Here is a 24,621-nt window from a genome sequence, read left to right on the forward strand (position 1 = left end):
TCGCATTACAGAAAGCATTATAAATTATTTTGCCTGTTTTTGCCACGTTTCACCTGTTACATCAATGCTTATTTTTGCTGATACTTATTCTTGATTAAGGTTCTGCAATGTGATTGTCTAATGATCGCATTACAGAACCTTAATCAAAAACAAGTATCAGCAAAAATAAGTATTAAGGCAACAGGTGGAGCGTTTTAAAAAAAGACAAAATAGTTGGTAATCCTGGCAATAGAGTACGAGTGAGATCGATTCAGCAGTTATTTTACACTCGCTAAGCAGCGCATTTGCTGTTTAGCAAGTGTAAAAGTAAAACAAGAATAAATAAGAGGTAAACTCCTGCTGTTATAAACTTAGAAAGTATATACAATAACAGGCTTGGCACACTGCATTGCCCGGGAGACAGATTACTACACGACCTCATTATATACGGAGATCATCCAGTAGGGTTTCAACTATGCCATGCCCATCTGTGCTTGTAAACCCCCACCCCGCATGCATCATCAAAACTTCGACACGTACTCCCAAAAAGGAAGCATGTTACAGGTCAGTCTTCTTTCTCTCTTTTTTTCTTTTTTTTTTTTTTTTTTGTGCACTGCGACATAGGCTTAAAACATTAAACACAGTGATCAAACAGGAGAACTGGCCAATGGGGTCTGCCTTCCAGACAAGCAGCTATACATTCATGGTCAAAACCAACCTGCCACTCATATGGGATCCCCCAGGTATCACAACACCACTGATGTAGGAGATGAGCACCTGCCTCAAATCAGTGTTAGTCAGGAAATCCCCAGGCTTTTGGATGAAACCATCCAACTAAGTGACCAGCTAGGAAACTGCACAATGGTCTAATGTCATCCAGCACAGGCCAGGTCAACAGTTACCATATAGAGTTTGCAGCCTGTGAATAGGCATCTGTGGGGGAAGAAACAAAAAAAAAACTTAGAAAGTTGACAGAATAACAGGAAAAGCTGTGTAGTTGAGAGACATGCTTTGAATCACACAGCAACAACTACTACACACTGTCACTTCCCATCTTGAAAATAACCCAGGAAACTGGCAGTCTTGTCAAAACACACTACACAAATGAGAAAAACACACCAGTCAGACTGCCTACAAATCTCTAATGTACCCAGACTTGTCCACTTCAATCACCAATGCTGAAAAACGAATCTCACTAACACAATGCCAACCATGACCAAAACACCTCATTCTCTCTACCCACATATCCCTCCACTTCCATTTCCTGACTAAAAGCCATTCAAGGCTTATGTGCACCACAGTATCTACAGGTTGTCACGGACGTAATACTCGCAGTAGCAAGTTCATACCAAAGTGTTATTCCTTCCCCAGTTACACTTGCCTAAACCCTTTAGGACTATCCATATCTCATTTCCTCCCAATCATCCCTCATTCTTGTTTTAACATTTTCAACCCCCCCCCACCCTCTTAATTCCTACTACTATATTTAACTAATCCCACCTGATGATGTCCCTAGACAAATTTGTTTGTTACCAAACCTCATTTGAATTTGACCAGTCTGTCTGACAAAGCTATGAGAGATTTATACAAATACATTTCAGTTTATCAACGTATATGACAACTGATTTATTTACAGAATAACATAATGATAAAAACAAAAAAAATGAACAATGTTGGCATTCATCAATTTACACAATAAGTCAGATTTATCTAAAGCAGGATAATGTGAAGCTAATTTTCTTAAGAACTTAGAAATGGGTATTTCGGTGCAGCTTCGGACAGCAGAGTCAAATATTTTCTTTATTTTATAAATGAAGAAGAATGTATCTGACATAAATTTGATGAAGGGGACTTGATCTTATTTATCATAGCCCTGTAATATCTTGGAGATGACATATAGTTAAGTTATTTAATCTGAAAAATACAAATGTTCAGCAAACAGGTCAGGTGTTAAAAATAAAACTAAAAAAGAAAAAAGAATATTCTGTAAACATTCAAAACCAAATACTTTAATTTAGTACTTTCATTCACAATTTGCAACTGGACTTCCTTAGGATGTATAGGAAAACATTACAACCACTATTTAATTACCATTTGATCATTCATCTATCAGTCAATTACCACTTGTGATTTTCTCACGCATATATGTGTGTGTGTGTGTGTGTGTGTGTGTGTGTGTGTGTGTGTATGTAATTTTTTATAGTAACCAAATATTAGTACATAATTTTGATAATAAGTAGCAATAAAAAACACAAGTATATCCAGTACGGAATGGCAGCATATACTCACAAGGTTCAAAAATAAGCCAACGATATATGTAATTAAAAGTTTCTTCTTTATTCCAAACATAAAAACATGAGAAATGAGCGCTTTCGCGTATCTACCATACGCTTCATCAGATTTCATTATTTGCTCAAGTAACTTAGTGTAAATAGCTTATGCATCATATTCAATTGACATAATTAACTCATTAATTAATTAAATCATTCAAATTTAAAGCAATAGCTAACTTCAGAGCCGTTGTTATATATACATTTCATTTGTAAATATAGCTTCTCATAGTAAAACATAGCATTTTATATCCAATTCATTAAGTAACTAAACCCATATTAAAAGATCATCAGAAGTATGATTTATGTCTTGTATATAACCAAACTAATCCCTCATTGAAGGATAAATAAAATATGTACTATTATTGCCTGAGGTCGGACTAAAGCTGATATACGCTTATGTGTTATTAAATCTACTTGGTTTAAAGTGCTGCGTGCTAACAGTCATATAAATCTAAGTGTAAGCATAAAAACATTTTCAATGAATATGATAATATTTAAAAAATTTTTTGGAATAAATAAATAAATGAATAAATATATTTTTAAAAACATAATTATAGAAATGTGTATATGTAGATGTGCATGACCAAATATAAAATGAAATAAATACCATATTACTTGCCATGTTTCAAGACAGGTTTTAAAGGAACATACTGATTTAATCCTGGAGGGTGATGTGCTCTCATTTTTAATATCCATTGTAGTTCCTTCTGTTCTAATGTATTCACAAAATCACCCCCTCTTTTACTTTTGTTTACAACTTGTAAAACCCGAAATTTAAAATAATGTCTATCATACTGAATTATATGTTTTGCCAATGCATTGGCCTCATTGCTTTTTCTAATATCATATATATGATTATATATTCTTTTCTTGAATTCTCTTTTTGTGAGGCCTATATAAAATGCAGGACAACAATCACATGTAGCTAAGTAAATAATATTACATGTGTCACAGGATGCACAAAATCTAGGAACAAATGAGAAATTTAAAATAGGATGTGTGTATATTTGTGTTTCTGTAATGTGTTTACACATGTTGCAATGTTTACAGGGAAATGTTCCCATATTTATATTGGGCTCTATAGCTATTATTTCCTTTCTAGTGTGTGTATTACATAGTAATCTCTTTAAATTCTTACTATTGCGGTACGTGAAACTGGGAGTTTCACCTACTAAATTTAACGTTCTATCATCTACTGTTAACACTTGCCAATGATTACCAATAACATTTTTAATCATTCTGTTGTCATTAGTATATGTAGTAACAAAATGAACTTTCTCTTGATACTTTATAATTGATCCCTTATTACGAAACTGATGACCTCTTCCTATTTCTAATTCATTTGTTCTAACTATTGTTCTAGTTACTTGATTTCTAATTTCTTTTACCAGTGTCTTATTATAACCCCTTTGTATGAACAAATCTTCCATCTTATCAGCTTGGAATCCAAACTCAGAATTTTCTTTACAGATTCTATCCAATCTAATAAATTGACTTTTTATGATGCCTTTAAAGACATATCTGGGATGCATGCTGTCAAAACTAAGCAGTGCATTTTTCCAGCATTTTTTTTCTGTATAATGTGGATATGATTTTCCCATTACTAATCTTTAAATTTAAGTCCAGAAAATCTACTTCTACATATGATGCTTCCATAGTAAATCTCAAAAAACTGGATGTGCTTTCTAGATGTTTCAAAAAACTTTCAAATTGTTCTATTGTGCCTTCCCATATAATTAAAATATCATCTACAAATCTAGTATATAGTAATACCTTTTTATATAGGTCATTATTAAATAAATGTTCTCTTTCCCAGAAATTAACTACTAGATTGGCATATGTATTCGCGCAGGGTGTGCCCATGGCAACACCCCACTTCTGTAAATACATTTGCTCTAGAAAGGAGAAAACATTGTTCGAAAGAACTAAATCTAGTAGCTGACAAATTAAAATTCCCTTATTACAACTTATTTCAGGATAGAGTTGAAGTAATTCTCTAATTGCTTGTATTCCCTGTTCATTTGGAATACACGTAAATAGGCTTTGTATATCTAGTGTTACTAATAGGTGGGTCCTTTGTTTTAATTCCACTTCAAAATGATCTAATATTTCTAGCAATTGATAACTATCCTTTAGGATTGTGGGAATTTTGTCCATAATGGGTCTCAAGACTTTTTCTAAGTAAATAGAAATGTTTTGTGTAATCCACCCTTCACCATCTACAATAGGTCTAATGGGAGGTGGAGATAAGTTCTTATGCATTTTTGGCAAAGCTTTTATATCAGGCATCTGCGGATGTTCAATGACAAAGAAATCATACAGTTCCTTACTAATTTGATGACACATCAACATATCATATAATTCATCATTTATTCTTCTAATGATGTTAAAATATTTCTCAGCAGAAATCTTAATATATGTGTCTGTATCATCTAGCATTCTTAGCATTAATGAAACATATTCTTCAGTGTTAAATATCACAAGCCCTCCCCCCTTATCTGCAGGTCTAATTGTTATTGAGGGCTCATTGATTAATTTCTTCAGGGATAATCTTTCATTGGTGTTCATGTTAAAAAACAAACATTTCCTGCTACCATCAAAAAAATACTTATAAAAACTGTTTTCACATAGTTTGATGAAACATTCGATGTGAGTGGGTAAGGGGGGTGAATAAAGACTTTTCTTCTTGAAACATATAACTTCATCATCTTGATCTAAATTGCACATCTTATTATCACTAAATAACAATTTTAATGCTAACATCCGACCAAAAGTTCTTAGATCAATTAAAATATCCTGCAACCTACTTGCTTGCGAGGGAATGAATGACAAGCCTCTATTTAAGAGGCTCACATCAGATTCAGAAAGTACATAACTAGATAAATTAAAAAATAATGAGTTATTTACTGTCACTGGCGGCGTCTCTGTTGAATGTTCTCCTCTGAGAACTTCCGCTTGCATTTGTCCCAACTTCTGGACCGCTCTCCCGGTGCTGTTGATTTCCGTATTGAATACGGTAAAAAAGGAAGAGCAGTGGTGCTGTGTTTCGGTATCGCCCCACTGCTTTGAAAGTTTGTTTTATTTTTATCTGCCTCTTGATTTGGTAGAGGAGTGGAGGCAGACATATTTGCTTTTTCAATCGTGTCTGGTGGAGTGATGAATGCACTATCAGAAGTCCTGCTTAAAGAATTATTGGTTGAAACAGGGAGACAGAGTGTTTCTTCATTGCCCATAAGCGTGGTGTCTGGATGATTCATCGCTCTCCCCCTGTTACTGGCTCTGACGTCGTCATATACATTACGTGGCCAAATGAACACGTTCCCCTCTGTAAAATCGCGATGGTCCCATTACAATTTACGATGTTTTAGTAATTGTAACTTATTACTATATGATTCAATCTGTATATACAGATCTTCCAGTCTTTTAATACACGGTTCAGTATTAAATAATTGGCGTATCTCTTGATTTAGTTTATTCACATTAGTTAATAAGTCTTGTTCCAACGGCATAAAGTAATCTATCATAAGTTGCATGTACTTACGGCTTGTGTCAAGATTAATTTCTTGCCACTTCCTGAGTAGTTCTGGTTGGCTTTCACCATATGTTGGCATGCACAAGACTCTCATGCCTCTAGGTATTATGTTGGAATGTAAAGAGGCTTCTAAATGTTTACGTTGCCAAATATACCTTTGCATTTTGTATAAGTCATTTTCTAGTTGTTTAAGAAGAGTATTAAAACGTTCAATATCAGTGATATCATTTTCATTATTCCTTGATTTGGACACTGTGAAATCCAGACTCAATAAAGGGTTTATCTGGTTCTTAGTGATATTAAGCCATCTGTTGGTTGTTCCCCTCGATTCCGGATTGTAGTCCAGTTCTATCAATGGATTAGCCATTCCGCGTGGTGACTCAGTCAGAAAAAAGAACACCACAGCAGTCAAATAAACAGTTCACCTCACGCTGAAATACTTGTCAAGATCAACAAGGAGTAGCAATAAAAAACACAAGTATATCCAGTACGGAATGGCAGCATATACTCACAAGGTTCAAAAATAAGCCAACGATATATGTAATTAAAAGTTTCTTCTTTATTCCAAACGTAAAAACATGAGAAATGAGTGCTTTCGCGTATCTACCATACGCTTCATCAGATTTCATTATTTACTCAAGTAACTTAGTTTAAATAGCTTATGCATCATATTCAATTGACATAATTAACTCATTAATTAATTAAAGCATTCAAATTTAAAGCAATAGCTAACTTCAGAGCCGTTGTTATATATACATTTCATTTGTAAATATAGCTTCTCATAGTAAAACATAGCATTTTATATCCAATTCATTAAGTAACTAAACCCATATTAAAAGATCATCAGAAGTATGATTTATGTCTTGTATATAACTTGTGATTTTCTCACGCATATATGTGTGTGTGTGTGTGTGTGTGAGTGTATGTAATTTTTTATAGTAACCAAATATTAGTACATAATTTTGATAATAAACAATTGCCCACCCCCCAAATAAATAACAAAAATAGGAGAATGCATAATGTATTTTGTGTCCTAGCTCACCTGTGCATATCTGTGTTTGTGACCCTGTTATCTCTGGGTATTGTTACACCATGTAAAGTAATATTTGACTACAAAGATGTGCTGGATATGACCACCCATACGAGGGAGGATGATCACTCATATTCACCCAAATTGCTTCACTACCTTTTCATGGTCAAACTGTTTGTAAATATTTTACAAAGTGGTATAATAATCATTTTATTTTGTATGAAGCCAAAGCATTGAACAATAGGTGAGACGTTGGACTGGTCGTTTTGATTCCAGTGTTTAAACATATCCAGCTCTAACTTGGTCATAATCTAGGATACAAAACTATTAGGCTCTGAGAGGAATGTACTCAAACTCAACAATGAGACATATTTCGGTGTTCTTCCTTGCACCACATTCTTGACATTCCACTGTCCTGCCTAAAATGTGGCCTCATTGTAGCCATCTCTGTGAAATGATCTGCTCAAGTTCTTTATTGATGACCTTTACTATCTACTGCATGCAAAGAGGCCTTAACGCTTGACCAAAGGTATGTGTTGGTAACAATGTCTATCGTTAACAGTGTCACTGCTTACTGTGAGTCATGCTGAAGTATCTTCCTATTTTTTTTCCCAGCCCTTAAGTATGCTTCTAATATATCTTTTGCTATTTGCTAGTTCCTAGTTGAAAAGCTTGTATTCTTGTTTTATGTGGCATTATTTTTAAGTTATTTTTCTGTCTCCTTTGCCTGCAGATGATTTAACCTCGGCCATGACTTTGCCCATTTGTTCTCCGTCACCAGGGCAAGAGACAGCTATAATGTGGGCATCATTCAGGCAGCAATGAGAGATTTTCTATTGTCTAGCCCTCTCCTTTCCTTTTCTACCAGCAGATGTGATGGTCTGTTATGTCTTTCCCTGTGGAAGTGTGGAACACTAACAGAAAAACATGACTTAAATCATTTGCAGAATTATTTTATCTATTTATTTATTTATTTTCTGGCTATTCATTTTGTCTGCCTCCAAATGTTTGGGGCTTTTAATACTCTGACAGGAGTGGATCCTATTCTTAAGCCTGTATATTATTTGAGGTCGTTTAGTATTGCTTCAATCATTGATGTTAGCCAACAGTGCTCTTCTCAACATCTGCAATGTACTTAGCATTGCTTCCTTCTGCAATACATACAATATTGCATATATTGGTATTATATTTAAAAATTATTATAGATTCTCTTTTTTATTCGTCCTGCTGTTCCTACTATTATTAGAATTGTGTGGGTATCTTTAATCCCCATTGCTCTCCTTTCAGCTCGCAAAGCGTGATATTTTATGTCTTTGTGTGTGGGGACAGGCAGACTGGTTTAGCTATGTTTAAAATAATCACATGATGATAGTTTACCCTCAATACACCATTGTAGTTAAACATGACCACTCTGAGGTTTGCTACTGGTTTGAATACTTCATTTTAGTTTTCTCTTTTTAAAGCCATGGTTAAATTACAACAGTATAAGGCTCAGCTAACAAATTCCTGACCTCAAACATTGTACTTATGTACTTTTGGTTATTCTATTTTATACTTCTGATTAGATTGATGCATATCAGCTAACTTTTATAATAATAACTCAATATTTCCAGATCTGTGGGTGTGTTAAGATAGTTTTTGTTCTATTGTGTATGTTTTATTGTGGTGTTTACTCTATATTTTTATTTTTGTATGCATACCCAAAATGCAGTTATAATTATATTTCTGATTTGTTTGTATTAGATATACACAGACACATACATACATGCTCACAAGCACACACTCATACACACATCGAGAAAACAAGATGTGCTTCCCTGTTTGTCTGCATTTGTCACAATTAACTTTCCTTAGTACTTTGCGTAATTGCTCCATTATATTAACTTATTTTTGAGATCCAATTGCTTCATGCATGAGTAATAACTGACACTCATTTGTGCAATCACTAGTACATGACTGTCCATCTCTTCACCAGAGTGTCAAATTACTAGCGTACTGGGAATTTCCCCTTTCCTCCCCAAAATGTGACACAGAATATAAGTAGAAAGGTGTGTGTGGGGGGGTACAAACCCCCACACACCTCAAGGGGTATATAGAGGTATTCCCATGCAAAAACACATACTTGAGTGTTTTTTAGTCACAAATGTCATTTCTGTTTGGGAGCTTTGGCTCACTTATGATGATAGTTGCCAGAGGCAGGCACTAATGAGTCAATAGCCCATCAGGGGCACTCATATGCCTCCACAATATCTACTTTGCTAACCATAGTATTGCTTCTAGGTTTTCCTCATAGCTTGCATTGCCTGTATGATACTGTGAGATTGTATTTGACAATGTTGTTTTGATCCCAGCACATTTGCTATGTGATCCACCTTCCCAAAGAATGATAATATTATTTCCTTCCTTTCCTTCCTGCCTGTTAACACATAACTCGACATAGCAATTATAATGGTCTGCTAAACCTCTTCAATTGTTATTTAGACACTGGAACCATATTATCCCCATAAACCATTTGGCAAAAGAAAGTCTATCCACCCTCAATATGTTTCATATCTAATACAGAACTTATGATATGACTCTGCAGCATTTTACTCCAGATGGCCTTTGATTCTTAGCTCTTTGCTACAGTCTCCATTCTTACAATAACATTTAGGATAATTTGTCATTGTATGGATACTTGCACCACATAATGAAGTGATCGGCTCAGGAGGTCTTCCATAATATGCTTGTTTATGTTGTTGTGTCTTTCGACTTTTCCCAGTTAGGGGTCGCCACAGCAGAACTCCGGTCCACTGATGATTGGCAGTAGATTTTTATGTGCCGAGTTTGTTTATATATATGTATAATTATCTGTCTCCATATATTTGTGTGTGTGTTCCTATGCAAAAACATTTTATATCTTTGAGTATGCATTTTTCAGGGTTGACATTTTGAGATATGGTTATTTTCTGTTTTATTTGGTTCTGTAATATTTTGTAGAACTGGTTATCTTACATAGACCCATTTCTCTCTGTCTCTCTCTCTCTCTCCCTCTGTCTCTATAAATATACGCACACACACAAATATATATATATGTTTGTGCAGAAAAAAGTATCATAATATATAGACAAACTCATTTGACACTTTAATGAAGCACTTATAACTTCTTGAGTAAGCAATACTTATTGAAAATAAAAAGATATGAAATAGATGAGTGCTTTTGCCCTTAGTTGAGCTCATACCTCTCAATCTCTTATTGTAAGAAATCTGGACAAAGGCTGAAAAAACAGAGGGGACAAGGGCCCAAAACAGGGACACTTTTAAATACTGCTCTTATAAACTTAGGAAGTTGCTAAAGTAATAGGGTTTGTTTACATTTTCTGAAGGATTTGAAGTCTGAAACTCAAATGTATGTTATTATTCAGTGACTTTAATTCTCAGATCATCCCAGTGATTTGCCAGAAAATCACATATTTTATGAGGAACAGACCAAAAATATGAGCCAAAGATCATTCTGCAAAAATCTGGACAGTTGAGAGGTATTACTTGGGCTTCATTCAGTCTAACTCCAGTTTACATAACATACAATTCACTTATGCTGTAGTCATAAACATAAGCCATAGACTGTTTGGTTAGGCTATTACGCTATCATGGAATAGGTGTCATCTTTCACACCTGTTCTGCATATCTCCTGCTATTGGTAGGTCATTGGTTATACCTTATGTGTTTAATTTCTAGCCTATGTGGTTAGTGCTTTATCAAAACTAACACTTTATATAATGCTTGTCACTAAGTATAGCCACTAGTTCATTACCTTATCTATGATATGATAAAATAATATTATTTTCACAATTAAAATGGACAATTGTTAACAAATACCTGACAACCAGCCAAATTATAATTCTTGAATTTTTTACTATTGTAAACATAATTGCAGCTAGCCAGGGCTATGGTGAGAACTATCTAGATGACACAGTGACTGTGAGCAACCTACCTTGCATCTGTTATATCATTTTAAACACCACTCTTTGAATATAAAATTAATAGGGATGTATCTATTACTAAAAAAGTACGACAATCTATGCCAATGAACCTAATAGTTAAACGAGGAAAGATGACCGACTCCTAATTCAGCATGCTCCATTGAATAACAATAAATGCCAAATCTGTTAAGTTAAAAGAGGCAAACAGATACATAAGTTTCATAGATTTTAGCAACTAATTAATGTTTTGAAAGTATTCATCTCCAGTAACATGATGTAATATTTATTTTTTCAGTTTGGACAATAAAAGCTGTTTTTCTTACTCGTAAGTAATCAGCATCTGCATCTTAGAGGCATGCAGGGAAAAGTGCCACCATTCATGTCTATGGTGGGCAATGTGTGTCCTTAACACCCACCACCTAAAATTCTGCAGTTTATGATCGATGAAATTAGGCTATGTGTCAAGTATCCTATTAATAGACTGGGTTCCACAGATAATGTTCCACTATTTGTTCATGGCATATTTTACTTCCACAGAATCCTTTAAGAACATGGACATCTTCCTTTGTTTCACTGTCAGCTTCATTTTATGAATTCACTGTGTTCATTTGTTCCCTTTGTGGAAGCTTGTCATTCTTCATTTCAGTGTTGTAATGTGGCCAGGTATGCCTTTTATCAGGTTCTCCCTGTACCAATTTTCAAGAAAGTCACATTGTAGTTTGTCCAAATAGAGTAGAAATCTGCAGCATGACACGAAGAATCAGAATCAACCCCACCCCCCCCTTATTTTCCATTTGGTTCATAGGGTCAGGGTGTCACATCAACAACAACCATTACCTACAGAGACAAACATATAGATGGATAGATAGATAGGGTTTTTCTTTTTGGCTTTGCCCATAAGTTGTGTTTTGCCCTTTGGTTTTGTCAATGTTCTTTTTATATAAGGATCATGTGACTGTGCCATGATCTCAGAGTTAGTTTATATATATAATGAGCAGAGCATGTATGGGATGTAGTGGAGCTTATGTCCCTGCAAAAAATATATTTTCTTTGCATTTTTTTTAAGTATTTGATTTGTGAACAATTATGTTTACTTTGTATCACTGTTTATTTTATTTAAGGACCTGTAGTAAAAGAGTGTGTGTGTGTGTGTGTGTGTGTGTGTGTGTGTGTCTGTGTGTCTGTGTGTGTGTGTGTGTGTGTGTGTGTGTGTGTGTGTGTCTGTGTGTGTGTGTGTGTGGACGCGCTTGTGTCTGTGCATGTTGGATGGTGCCACATTGAACAAAGAAGCTGAGCTAGAGTGGAACCTGTGCTCTTTATGGATGATCTTGTGTCAGTAAAGTGGAGTTGCTGCACCTACGGTTAGGTAGCCAGAACTGACATCTCCTGCTACTTCAACCCCCCATCTGTTGCAGCATTTTGTTTTTTTGATAGAGGCGGGCAATGCCATATACTGCACCTGTACACTGTGTGTCCGTGTGTGTTTTTGTGCATGGGTTGTTTAAAAGAGAATGATTTGACATGGCAGGGATGGAGCCTAACCTCTTATATCGACAGACTGTGAGGTGTCCATAGCTGACATCACCATCACATGTTGAATCAGTATCTTATGGAGAGATGGACAAATGAATATGGTTTATGTGTACATTGTTGGTATTTGAGGTTACCATGGGTGGTGTGACAGAATGATCAAGCCTGTCTAAGCTAACAGGTAACCGCTTAGGTGAAACCTTGTAGTCAGTGTAGTGTGCTTTCCACCACTTATGCTTTCTTGGGTTTTGCCTGCTTTCATTTTGAGAACCTCATAGAGCATGTTAAAATGACCGTCAAAATTACCATAGGAATCTTCTTTTTGGTACCATTGTGGAGCAGTTTTGTCAAACTTGATAAGGTTTAGAAGATATACAGAGAAGCGGTGGTGGTGCTGCGGTAGCATTGTCGCCTCACAGTAAGACGCTGTTCGATTCTCAGCTAGAGCGTCTTCTGCGTGGAGACATTCGTGAATGGGCGTACCTTCGTTAAAGGTTGTGCGTCAGGCCTGGCAAACCGTTACGTAAAAATCAACTGCCAATCATTAGCGGACCGGAGTTCTGCTGTGGCGACCCCTAACCGGGAAAAGCTGAAAGACACAAACAAACAGAGAAGCTCTCAGATTGTTTTAACCTTCTGCCTAAATTTTACAAAGGAAGTTTGGCTCAGTTTTCCCATTACATCAAACAAACAAACCATCTCAGCAATATTCTCATAGGGAAACCATAAGAAAGAGTAGTGGGGAGGTTGTAGAACGCACACAATGGAACCCTGACAATCTATGTGGGTGACTGATGTCAGAATGGATATGTAAAGGGCACTTTGCCACTACCCTCCCTGACACTCTCTTACACTATCTTAAGAGTGAGATTCTCCGATTCTGTTTCTGACAACTTCTATTAGAGTGATTCAGTAGCAAGACATCAGACTTGTACAGCACAGTGTAGCACATCCAGGGACATAAGCTGTGCATCCCCATACTGTCCTACAACACATGCCTCATTGGGAGGAGGTTATATAAGTAGTTGTATATACCCATCAATGAAAAAAGAAGCCAAATAAGTGAATTTGCCTAGAGATCAGCTTTGGATCTTAACAGAATCTCATGTGCCCTTGTGGAAAACATGGCTGTTATCTAGGCCAGTGGAAGAAAATGTATTGTGAACCAAGCCTGACTTGAGTATTAATCTGTATCCTTAGTTTTAAAAAATGGTTTCCTCTGTGGTACTTCTCATGTCTTCTCTGATGCTATTGTTTCGATTCCTGTGAATGTGCTAAGCAGTTGCCTGACTTAGAGTTCACACGAATATGCATAACACCTCCTTCATCTTTTGTGGATGAGTAGTGAATTGAAGTTAGACTGAGGAGTCGTGATGTCTGCATAGACAAGTCACCTTCTCAGCATGATACCTGTTAGCTCTGCTTGCCCTTTCCTGTTGTGAGCATCAGTCTTTGTTATTCATTAGGCTTCACAGGTTAGCCACCTGTAGATGCTGAGAGACATGAAAGCTGTCTTATCTGCAGAACTGATCTGTTTTTCACATTAGAGAATGCCTTATGATGTGTCTTTATGCATTGCTGTTGCCAAGGGCAATTTGTGCATTTGCTGTCTTTACTGTACTTTGAAGTTACAGATTAGTTGTTTAAAGTGAAAACTTTACATTTTTGGACCCCTTCCTTTTGATGAAGCCACGGCCCTTCCTTGTGGTCCATCTGCATTGATTTTTGGGTATAATCCTACTATGTTTGGTGTCCCTATGCAAAATGGCCATTATATAAATCCCTCACGCTATCTCTCTCTCATATATATATATATATATATATATATATATATATATATATATAAATATACAGAGAGTGAGTGTGTGTGTGTGTGTGTGTGTGTGCCAGTATATTTATGCATGTACACGTGTGTGGGTGCCCATACATTTTATATATATATATATATATATATATATATATATATATATATATATATATATATATATATACACCTCTAGAATATGCTTATCTATACATCAAAATATATATATACATATATATATATATATATATATATATATATATATATATATTTATATTTATTTTTTATATAAAAAAAAAAAAAAAAATATTTAATTTTTAATAAATTTTTAATTTAAAAAATTTTTTTTTTTTTAATTTTTTAAAAAAAAGGATAAATGCCCCCCCCCTTTTAAAAAATTAGGCTTGTTGATGGGTTTTTTAATGGGGTTGGGTTTTTTGTTGTGTTTTTTTGTGGGGGTTTTTGGGGTGTTTTATATATATATTTCAAGGATTCAACAAGAAACACCACAGCAGTCAAATAAACAGTTCACCTCACGCTGAAATACTTGTCAAGAACAACAAGGAGTAGTAGTAAAAAACACAAGTATATCCAGTACGGAATGGCAGCATATACTCACAAAGTTCAAAAATAAGCCAACGATGTATATAATTAAAAGTTTCTTCTTTATTCCAAACGTAAAAACATGAGAAATGAGCGCTTTCGCGTATCAACCATACGCTTCATCAGATTTCATTATTTGCTCGAGTAACTTAGTTTAAATAGCTTATGCATCATATTCAATTGACATAATTAACTCATTAATTAATTAAAGCATTAAAATTTAAAGCAATAGCTAACTTCAGAACCGTTGTTATATATACATTTCATTTGTAAATGTAGCTTCTCATAGTAAAACATAGCATTTTATATCCAATTCATTAAGTAACTAAACCCATATTAAAAGATCATCAGAAGTATAATTTATGTCTTGTATATAACTTGTGATTTTCTCACATATATGTGTGTGTGTGTGTGTGTGTGAGTGTATGTAATTTTTTCTAGTAACCAAATATTAGTACATAATTTTGATAATAAACAATTGCCCACCACCCAACTAAACAAAAATAGGAGAATGTATAATGTATTTTGTGTCCTAGCTCACCTGTGCATATCTGTGTTTGTGACCCTGTGATCTCTGGGTATTGTTACACCATGTAAAGTAATATTTGACTACAAAGATGTGCTGGATATGACCACCCATACGAGGGAGGATGATCACTCATATTCACCCAAATTGCTTCACTACCTTTTCATGGTCAAACTGTTTGTAAATATTTTACAAAGTGGTATAATAATCATTTTATTTTGTATGAAGCCAAAGCATTGAACAATAGGTGAGACGTTGGACTGGTCGTTTTGATTCCAGTGTTTAAACATATCCAGCTCTAACTTGGTCATAATCTAGGATACAAAACTATTAGGCTCTGAGAGGAATGTACTCAAACTCAACAATGAGACATATTTCGGTGTTCTTCCTTGCACCACATTCTTGACATTCCACTGTCCTGCCTAAAATGTGGCCTCATTGTAGCCATCTCTGTGAAATGATCTGCTCAAGTTCTTTATTGATGACCTTTACTATCTACTGCATGCAAAGAGGCCTTAACGCTTGACCAAAGGTATGTGTTGGTAACAATGTCTATCGTTAACAGTGTCACTGCTTACTGTGAGTCATGCTGAAGTATCTTCCTATTTTTTTTCCCAGCCCTTAAGTATGCTTCTAATATATCTTTTGCTATTTGCTAGTTCCTAGTTGAAAAAGCTTGTATTCTTGTTTTATGTGGCATTATTTTTTAAGTTATTTTTTCTGTCTCCTTTGCCTGCAGATGATTTAACCTCGGCCATGACTTTGCCCATTTGTTCTCCGTCACCAGGGCAAGAGACAGCTATAATGTGGGCATCATTCAGGCAGCAATGAGAGATTTTCTATTGTCTAGCCCTCTCCTTTCCTTTTCTACCAGCAGATGTGAAGGTCTGTTATGTCTTTCCCTGTGGAAGTGTGGAACACTAACAGAAAAACATGACTTAAATCATTTGCAGAATTATTTTATCTATTTATTTATTTATTTTCTGGCTATTCATTTTGTCTGCCTCCAAATGTTTGGGGTTTTTAATACTCTGACAGGAGTGGATCCTATTCTTAAGCCTGTATATTATTTGAGGTCGTTTAGTATTGCTTCAGTCATTGATGTTAGCCAAGAGTGCTCTTCTCAACATCTGCAATGTACTCAGCATTGCTTCCTTCTGCAATACATACAATATTGCATATATTGGTATTATATTTAAAAATTATTATAGATTCTCTATTTTATTAGTCCTGCTGCTCCTACTATTATTAAAATTGTGTGGGTATCTTTAATCCCCATTGCTCTCCTTTCAGCTCGCAAAGCGTGATATTTTATGTCTTTGTGTGTGGGGAAAGGCAGAGTGGTTTAGCTATGTTTAAAATAATCACATGATGATAGTTTACCCTTGATACACCATTGTAGTTAAACATGACCACTCTGAGGTTTGCTACTGGTTTGAATACTTCATTTTAGTTTTCTCTTTTTAAAGCCATGGTTAAATTACAACAGTATACGGCTCAGCTAACAAATTCCTGAGCTCAAACAGTGTACTTATGTACTTTTGGTTATTCTATTTTATACTTCTGATTAGATTGATGCATATCAGCTAACTTTTATAATAATAACTCAATATTTCCAGATCTGTGGGTGTGTTAAGATAGTTTTTGTTCTATTGTGTATGTTTTATTGTGGTGTTTACTCTATATTTTTATTTTTGTATGCATACCCAAAATGCAGTTATAATTATATTTCTGATTTGTTTGTATTAGATATACACAGACACATACATACATGCTCACAAGCACACACTCATACACACATCGAGAAAACAAGATGTGCTTCCCTGTTTGTCTGCATTTGTCACAATTAACTTTCCTTAGTACTTTGCGTAATTGCTCCATTATATTAACTTATTTTTGAGATCCAATTGCTTCATGAATGAGTAATAATTGACACTCATTTGTGCAATCACTAGTGCATGACTGTCCATCTCTTCATCAGAGTGTCAAATTACTAGCGTATTGCAATTTTCCCCTTCCTCCCAAAATGTGACACAGAATATAAGTAGAAAGGTGTGTGGGGGGGGGTACAAACCCCACACACCTCAAGGGGTATATAGAGGTATTCCCATGCAAAAACACATACTTGAGTGTTTTTTAGTCACAAATGTCATTTCTGTTTGGGAGCTTTGGCTCACTTATGATGATAGTTGCCAGAGGCAGGCACTAATGAGTCAATAGCCCATCAGGGGCACTCATATGCCTCCACAATATCTACTTTGCTAACCATAGTATTGCTTCTAGGTTTTCCTCATAGCTTGCATTGCCTGTATGATACTGTGAGATTGTATTTGACAATGTTGTTTTGATCCCAGCACATTTGCTATGTGATCCACCTTCCCAAAGAATGATAATATTATTTCCTTCCTTTCCTTCCTGCCTGTTAACACATAACTCGACATAGCAATTATAATGGTCTGCTAAACCTCTTCAATTGTTATTTAGACACTGGAACCATATTATCCCCATAAACCATTTGGCAAAAGAAAGTCTATCCACCCTCAATATGTTTCATATCTAATACAGAACTTATGATATGACTCTGCAGCATTTTACTCCAGATGGCCTTTGATTCTTAGCTCTTTGATACAGTCTCCATTCTTACAATAACATTTAGGATAATTTGTCCTTGTATGGATACTTGCACCACATAATGAAGTGATCGGCTCAGGAGGTCTTCCATAATATGCTTGTTTATGTTGTTGTGTCTTTCGACTTTTCCCAGTTAGGGGTCGCCACAGCAGAACTCCGGTCCACTGATGATTGGCAGTAGATTTTTATGTGCCGAGTTTGTTTATATATATGTATAATTATCTGTCTCCATATATTTGTGTGTGTGTTCCTATGCAAAAACATTTTATATCTTTGAGTATGCATTTTTCAGGGTTGACATTTTGAGATATGGTTATTTTCTGTTTTATTTGGTTCTGTAATATTTTGTAGAACTGGTTATCTTACATAGACCCATTTCTCTCTGTCTCTCTCTCTCTCTCCCTCTGTCTCTATAAATATACGCACACACACAAATATATATATATGTTTGTGCAGAAAAAAGTATCATAATATATAGACAAACTCATTTGACACTTTAATGAAGCACTTATAACTTCTTGAGTAAGCAATACTTATTGAAAATAAAAAGATATGAAATAGATGAGTGCTTTTGCCCTTAGTTGAGCTCATACCTCTCAATCTCTTATTGTAAGAAATCTGGACAAAGGCTGAAAAAACAGAGGGGGGGGGACAAGGGCCCAAAAACAGGGACACTTTTTAAATACTGCTCTTATAAACTTAGGAAGTTGCTAAAGTAATAGGGTTTGTTTACATTTTCTGAAGGATTTGAAGTCTGAAACTCAAATGTATGTTATTATTCAGTGACTTTAATTCTCAGATCATCCCAGTGATTTGCCAGAAAATCACATATTTTATGAGGAACAGACCAAAAATATGAGCCAAAGATCATTCTGCAAAAATCTGGACAGTTGAGAGGTATTACTTGGGCTTCATTCAGTCTAACTCCAGTTTACATGACATACAATTCACTTATGCTGTAGTCATAAACATAAGCCATAGACTGTTTGGTTAGGCTATTAGGCTATCATGGAATAGGTGTCATCTTTCACACCTGTTCTGTGTATCTCCTGCTATTGGTAGGTCATTGGTTATACCTTATGTGTTTAATTTCTAGCCTATGTGGTTAGTGCTTTATCAAAACTAACACTTTATATAATGCTTGTCACTAAGTATAGCTACTAAGTTTGTTACCTTATCTATGATATGATAAAATAATATTATTTTCACAATTAAAATGGACAATTGTTAACAAATACCTGACAACCAGCCAAATTATAATTCTTGAATTTTTTACTATTGTAAACATAATTGCAGCTAGCCAGGGCTATGGTGAGAACTATCTAGATGACACAGTGACTGTGAGCAACCTACCTTGCATATGTTATATCATTTTAAACACCACCCTTTGAATATAAAAATGAATAGGGATGTATCTATTACTAAAAAAATACAACAATCTATGCCAATGAACCTATCAGTTAAACAAGGAAAGATGACCGACTCCTAATTCAGCATGCTCCATTGAATAACAATAAATGCCAAATCTGTTAAGTTAAAAGAGGCAAACAGATACATAAGTTTCATAGATTTTAGCAACTAATTAATGTTTTGAAAGTATTCAACTCCAGTAACATGATGTAATATTTCTTTTTCAGTTTGGACAATAAAAGCTGTTTTTCTTACTCGTAAGTAATCAGCATCTGCATCTTAGAGGCATGCAGGGAAAAGTGCCACCATTCATGTCTATGGTGGGCAATGTGTGTCCTTAACACCCACCACCTAAAATTCTGCAGTTTATGATCGATGAAATTAGGCTATGTGTCAAGTATCGTATTAATAGACTGGGTTCCACAGATAATGTTCCACTATTTGTTCATGGCATATTTTACTTCCACAGAATCCTTTAAGAACATGGAAATCTTACTTTTTGTTTCACTGTCAGCTTCATTTTGTGAATTCACTGTGTTCATTTGTTCCCTTTGTGGAATCTTGTCATTCTTCATTTCAGTGTTGTAATGTGGCCAGGTATGCCTTTTATCAGGTTCTCCCTGTACCAGTTTTCAAGAAAGTCACATTGTAGTTTGTCCAAATAGAGTAGAAATCTGCAGCATGACACGAGGAATCAGAATCAACCCCACCCCCCTTATTTTCCATTTGGTTCATAGGGTCAGGGTGTCACATCAACAACCACCATTACCTACAGAGACAGACATATAGATGGATAGATAGGGTTTTTCTTTTTGGCTTTGCCCATAAGTTGTGTTTTGCCCTTTGGTTTTGTCAATGTCATAATTAGTTCTTTTTATATAAGGATCATGTGACTGTGCTGTGATCTCAGAGTTAGTTTATATATATAATGAGCAGAGCATGTATGGGATGTAGTGGAGCTTATGTTCCTGCAAAAAATATATTTTCTTTGCATTTTTTTAAGTATTTGATTTCTGAACAATTATGTTTACTTTGTACTCACTGTTTATTTTATTTAAGGACCTGTAGTAAAAGTGTGTGTGTGTGTGTGTGTGTGTGTGTGTGTGTGTGTGTGTGTGTGTGTGTGTGTGTGTGTGTGTGTGTGTGTGTGTGTGTGTGTGTGTGTGTGTGGACGCGCTTGTGTCTGTGCATGTTGGATGGTGCCACATTGAACAAAGGAGCTGAGCTAGAGTGGAACCTGTGCTCTTTATGGGTGATCTTGTGTCAGTAAAGTGGAGTTGCTGCACCTACTGTTAGGTAGCCAGAACTGACATCTCCTGCTACTTCAACCCCCCATCTGTTGCAGCATTTTGTTTTTTTGATAGAGGTGGGCAATGCCACGTACTGCACCTGTACACTGTGTGTCTGTGTGTGTTTTTGTGCATGGATTGTGTAAAAGAGAATGATTTGACATGGCAGGGATGGAGCCTAACCTCTTATATCGAGAGACTGTGAGGTGTCCATAGCTGACATCACCATCACATGTTGAATCAGTGTCTTATGGAGAGATGGACAAATGAATATGGTTTATGTGTACATTGTTGGTATTTGAGGTTACCATGGGTGGTGTGACAGAATGATCGAGCCTGCCTAAGCTAACAGGTAACCGCTTAGGTGAAACCTTGTAGTCAGTGTAGTGTGCTTTCCACCACTTATGCTTTCTTGGGTTTTGCCTGCTTTCATTTTGAGAACCTCATAGAGCATGTTAAAATGACCATCAAAATTACCATAGGAATCTTCTTTTTGGTACCATTGTGGAGCAGTTTTGTCAAACTTGATAAGGTTTAGAAGATATACAGAGAAGCGGTGGTGGTGCTGCAGTAGCGTTGTAAGACGCTGTTCGATTCTCAGCTAGAGCGTCTTCTGCGTGGAGACATTCGTGAATGGGCGTACCTTCGTTAAAGGTTGTGCGTCAGGCCTGGCAAGCCATTACGTAAAAATCAACTGCCAATCATTAGCGGACCGGAGTTCTGCTGTGGCGACCCCTAACCGGGAAAAGCCGAAAGACACAAACAAACAGAGAAGCTCTCAGATTGTTTTAACCTTCTGCCTAAATTTTACAAAGGAAGTTTGGCTCAGTTTTCCCATTACATCAAACAAACAAACCATCTCAGCAATATTCTCATATGGAAACCATAAGAAAGAGTAGTGGGGAGGTTGTAGAACGCACACAATGGAACCCCTGACAATCTATGTGGAGTGACTGATGTCAGAATGGATATGTAAAGGGCACTTTGCCACTACCCTCCCTGACACTCTCTTACACTATCTTAAGAGTGAGATTCTCCGATTCTGTTTCTGACAACTTCTATTAGAGTGATTCAGTAGCAAGACATCAGACTTGTACAGTACAGTGTAGCACATCCAGGGACATAAGCTGTGCATCCCCATACTGTCCTACAACACATGCCTCATTGGGAGGAGGTTATATAAGTAGTTGTATATACCCATCAATGAAAAAAGAAGCCAAATAAGTGAATTTGCCTAGAGATCAGCTTTGGATCTCAACAGAATTTCATGTGCCCTTGTGGAAAACATGGCTGTTATCTAGGCCAGCGGAAGAAAATGTATTGTGAACCAAGCCTGACTTGAGTATTAATCTGTATCCTTAGTTTTAAAAAATGGTTTCCTCTGTGGTACTTCTCATGTCTTCTCTGATGCTATTGCTTCGATTCCTGTGAATGTGCTAAGCAGTTGCCTGACTTAGAGTTCACATGAATATGCATAACACCTCCATCTTTTGTGGATGAGTAGTGAATTGAAGTTAGACTGAGGAGTCGTGATGTCTGCATAGTCAAGTCACCTTCTCAGCATGATACCTGTTAGCTCTGCTTGCCCTTTCCTGTTGTGAGCATCAGTCTTTGTTATTCATTAGGCTTCACAGGTTAGCCACCTGTAGATGCTGAGAGACATGAAAGCTGTCTTATCTGCAGAACTGATCTGTTTTTCACATTAGAGAATGCCTTATGATGTGTCTTTATGCATTGCTGTTGCCAAGGGCAATTTGTGCATTTGCTGTCTTGACTGTACTTAGAAGTGACAGATTAGTTGTTTAAAGTGAAAACTTTACATTTCTGGACCCTTTCTTTTGATGAAGCCATGGCCCTTCCTCGTGGTCCATCTGCATTGATTTTTGGGTATAATCCTACTATGTGTGGTGTCCCTATGCAAAATGGCCATTATATAAATCCCTCACGCTATCTCTCTCTCATATATATATATATATATATATATATATATATATATATATAAATATACAGAGAGAGAGTGAGTGTGTGTGTGTGTGTGTGTGTGCGCGTATATTTATGCATGTACACGTGTGTGGGTGCCCATACATTTTATATATATATATATATATATATATATATATATATATATATATATATATATATATATATACACCTGTAGAATATGCTTATCTATACATCAAAATATATATATATATATATATATATATATATATATATATATATATATTTATTTTTTTTTAATGTATAGATATGCATATTGTGCAGGTGTGTATGTATATGTGTGTGTGTGTGTGTGTGTGTGTGTGTGTATATATATATATATATATATATATATATATATATATATATATATAGGTTCATAGATTCATAGGTTCATACTAGGCTATCTGCCCTAGGGCATTTATAAGCCTAGCCAGAGTGTGTTTGGCTTTCGCCACCCATTTTAAATTAATTTTGCTATGCCCTTTTTCGAGGTTAGTATACTGTGCCTCTGTCTAACAGTGACACAGAAGTGATACCTGGGTAAACCTACGATCCCCATCCACTCATCAAGATTCCTCTTGAAGAGAGTCAATGAGGGACTCTGCCTAACCTGGACTGGGATTTTATTCCAGAGTGAAGGGAGCCTCTGGGTTATGAATCTGTCCCTCCAGCATGTCCTATTTATTTCAGTGCTGAGGTTCAAGTCTCTCGATCGCGTAGCTCAATGGGATTTGGATTTTCTGAGGTGCAGCATGTCCATTAATTCCGGGTTGGACATGGCTTTATACGTCAGGCACAGATCGCCTCTGAGCAGGTGGTATGCCACTGAGTAGAGCTGGAGTTTCTTTAACCGGGCAGCATATGGCATCTGTTTGAGCCCTTTGATCCTCTTGGTGAGGTACTTTTGGGGTCTTTCCAGTTGCTGCAGGTGTCTGGAAAGGTACATCCCAAAAGGGGCATTATACTCAATTATGGGCCTGATGAGGAATGAGTAAAGAGGCACGATGACCTCCCCTGATCTAGATGTGAATCCCTTCATGATTAGGTGGGCTATATAAAATGTTTTTCTAACCACTTTGGCCACGTGGTTGTAAATTGAGAGATTGCTATCAACTTGGGTCCCCAGATCCCTAATTACTTCTTCCGTACTTAATGGATTACCACTTATGTGGTAATTTGTGGGCACTTTGTTTTTGCCAAAGGGGATGACTATACACTTTTTGGCATTTAGCTTGAGGCCATGGCTCTGGCACCAGTTGTCTGTTTCTATGAGGCCCTTTTGGAGGATGCTTGTGTTGGCTGGACAGTCGATTATGGTGCCCAGTTTGGAGTCATCTGCGAACTTGGTCAGCCACAGTCCTTCCATGTTGGCCTGTACCTCTGAGAAATATATACCTAACAAGAGAGGTCCCAGGACTGAGCCTTGTGGGATGCCACTTTGCAACCCATTTAGTGACATAGGGGTTTATATTTAAGCTGGTGAGCTTATCTATAATGCTTGAGTGGGGTATTGTATTGAAGGCTTTTGCGAGGTCCAGGTAGGCTGTGTGGACCACCTTCCCCTCGTCAATGGCCTTGGTGACTGTTTCAAAGAAATTGACCAGGATTAAGAGGCAGGATCTGCCCTTAACAAAGCCGAACTGGGTAGGATCCAGTGTCTGTAGGTCCCCAATATCTTTATTTATAAGGTCCATGATGATCCTTTCCATAGCTTTGCAGACCAAGCTAGTCAGGCTTATGGGGCAATAGTTTCCAGGATCCGTTGAGGCACCACCTTTGTGGAGAGGGACCACCATTGCTGTACGCCACTCTTTGGGTACATATCCTGTAGTAAGGCTGAGATTGAACAGTAGTTTTATGTTTGGGTTTAGCTCTTCTTGGAGTTCATGTAGGACGCAGCCCGGGACCCCGTCTGGTCCCATTGATGCTGTGTTTTTTGCTTTGGAGAGGGCGGCTCTTACCTGAGCATCTGAGATGTCAGGGGGGCAGCACTCTGCTGGGATATATAA

The sequence above is a fragment of the Protopterus annectens genome, chromosome 4.part1 (assembly GCF_019279795.1).
Source record: "Protopterus annectens isolate FY-2018-M chromosome 4.part1, PAN1.0, whole genome shotgun sequence".
NCBI lineage: Eukaryota > Metazoa > Chordata > Ceratodontiformes > Protopteridae > Protopterus > Protopterus annectens.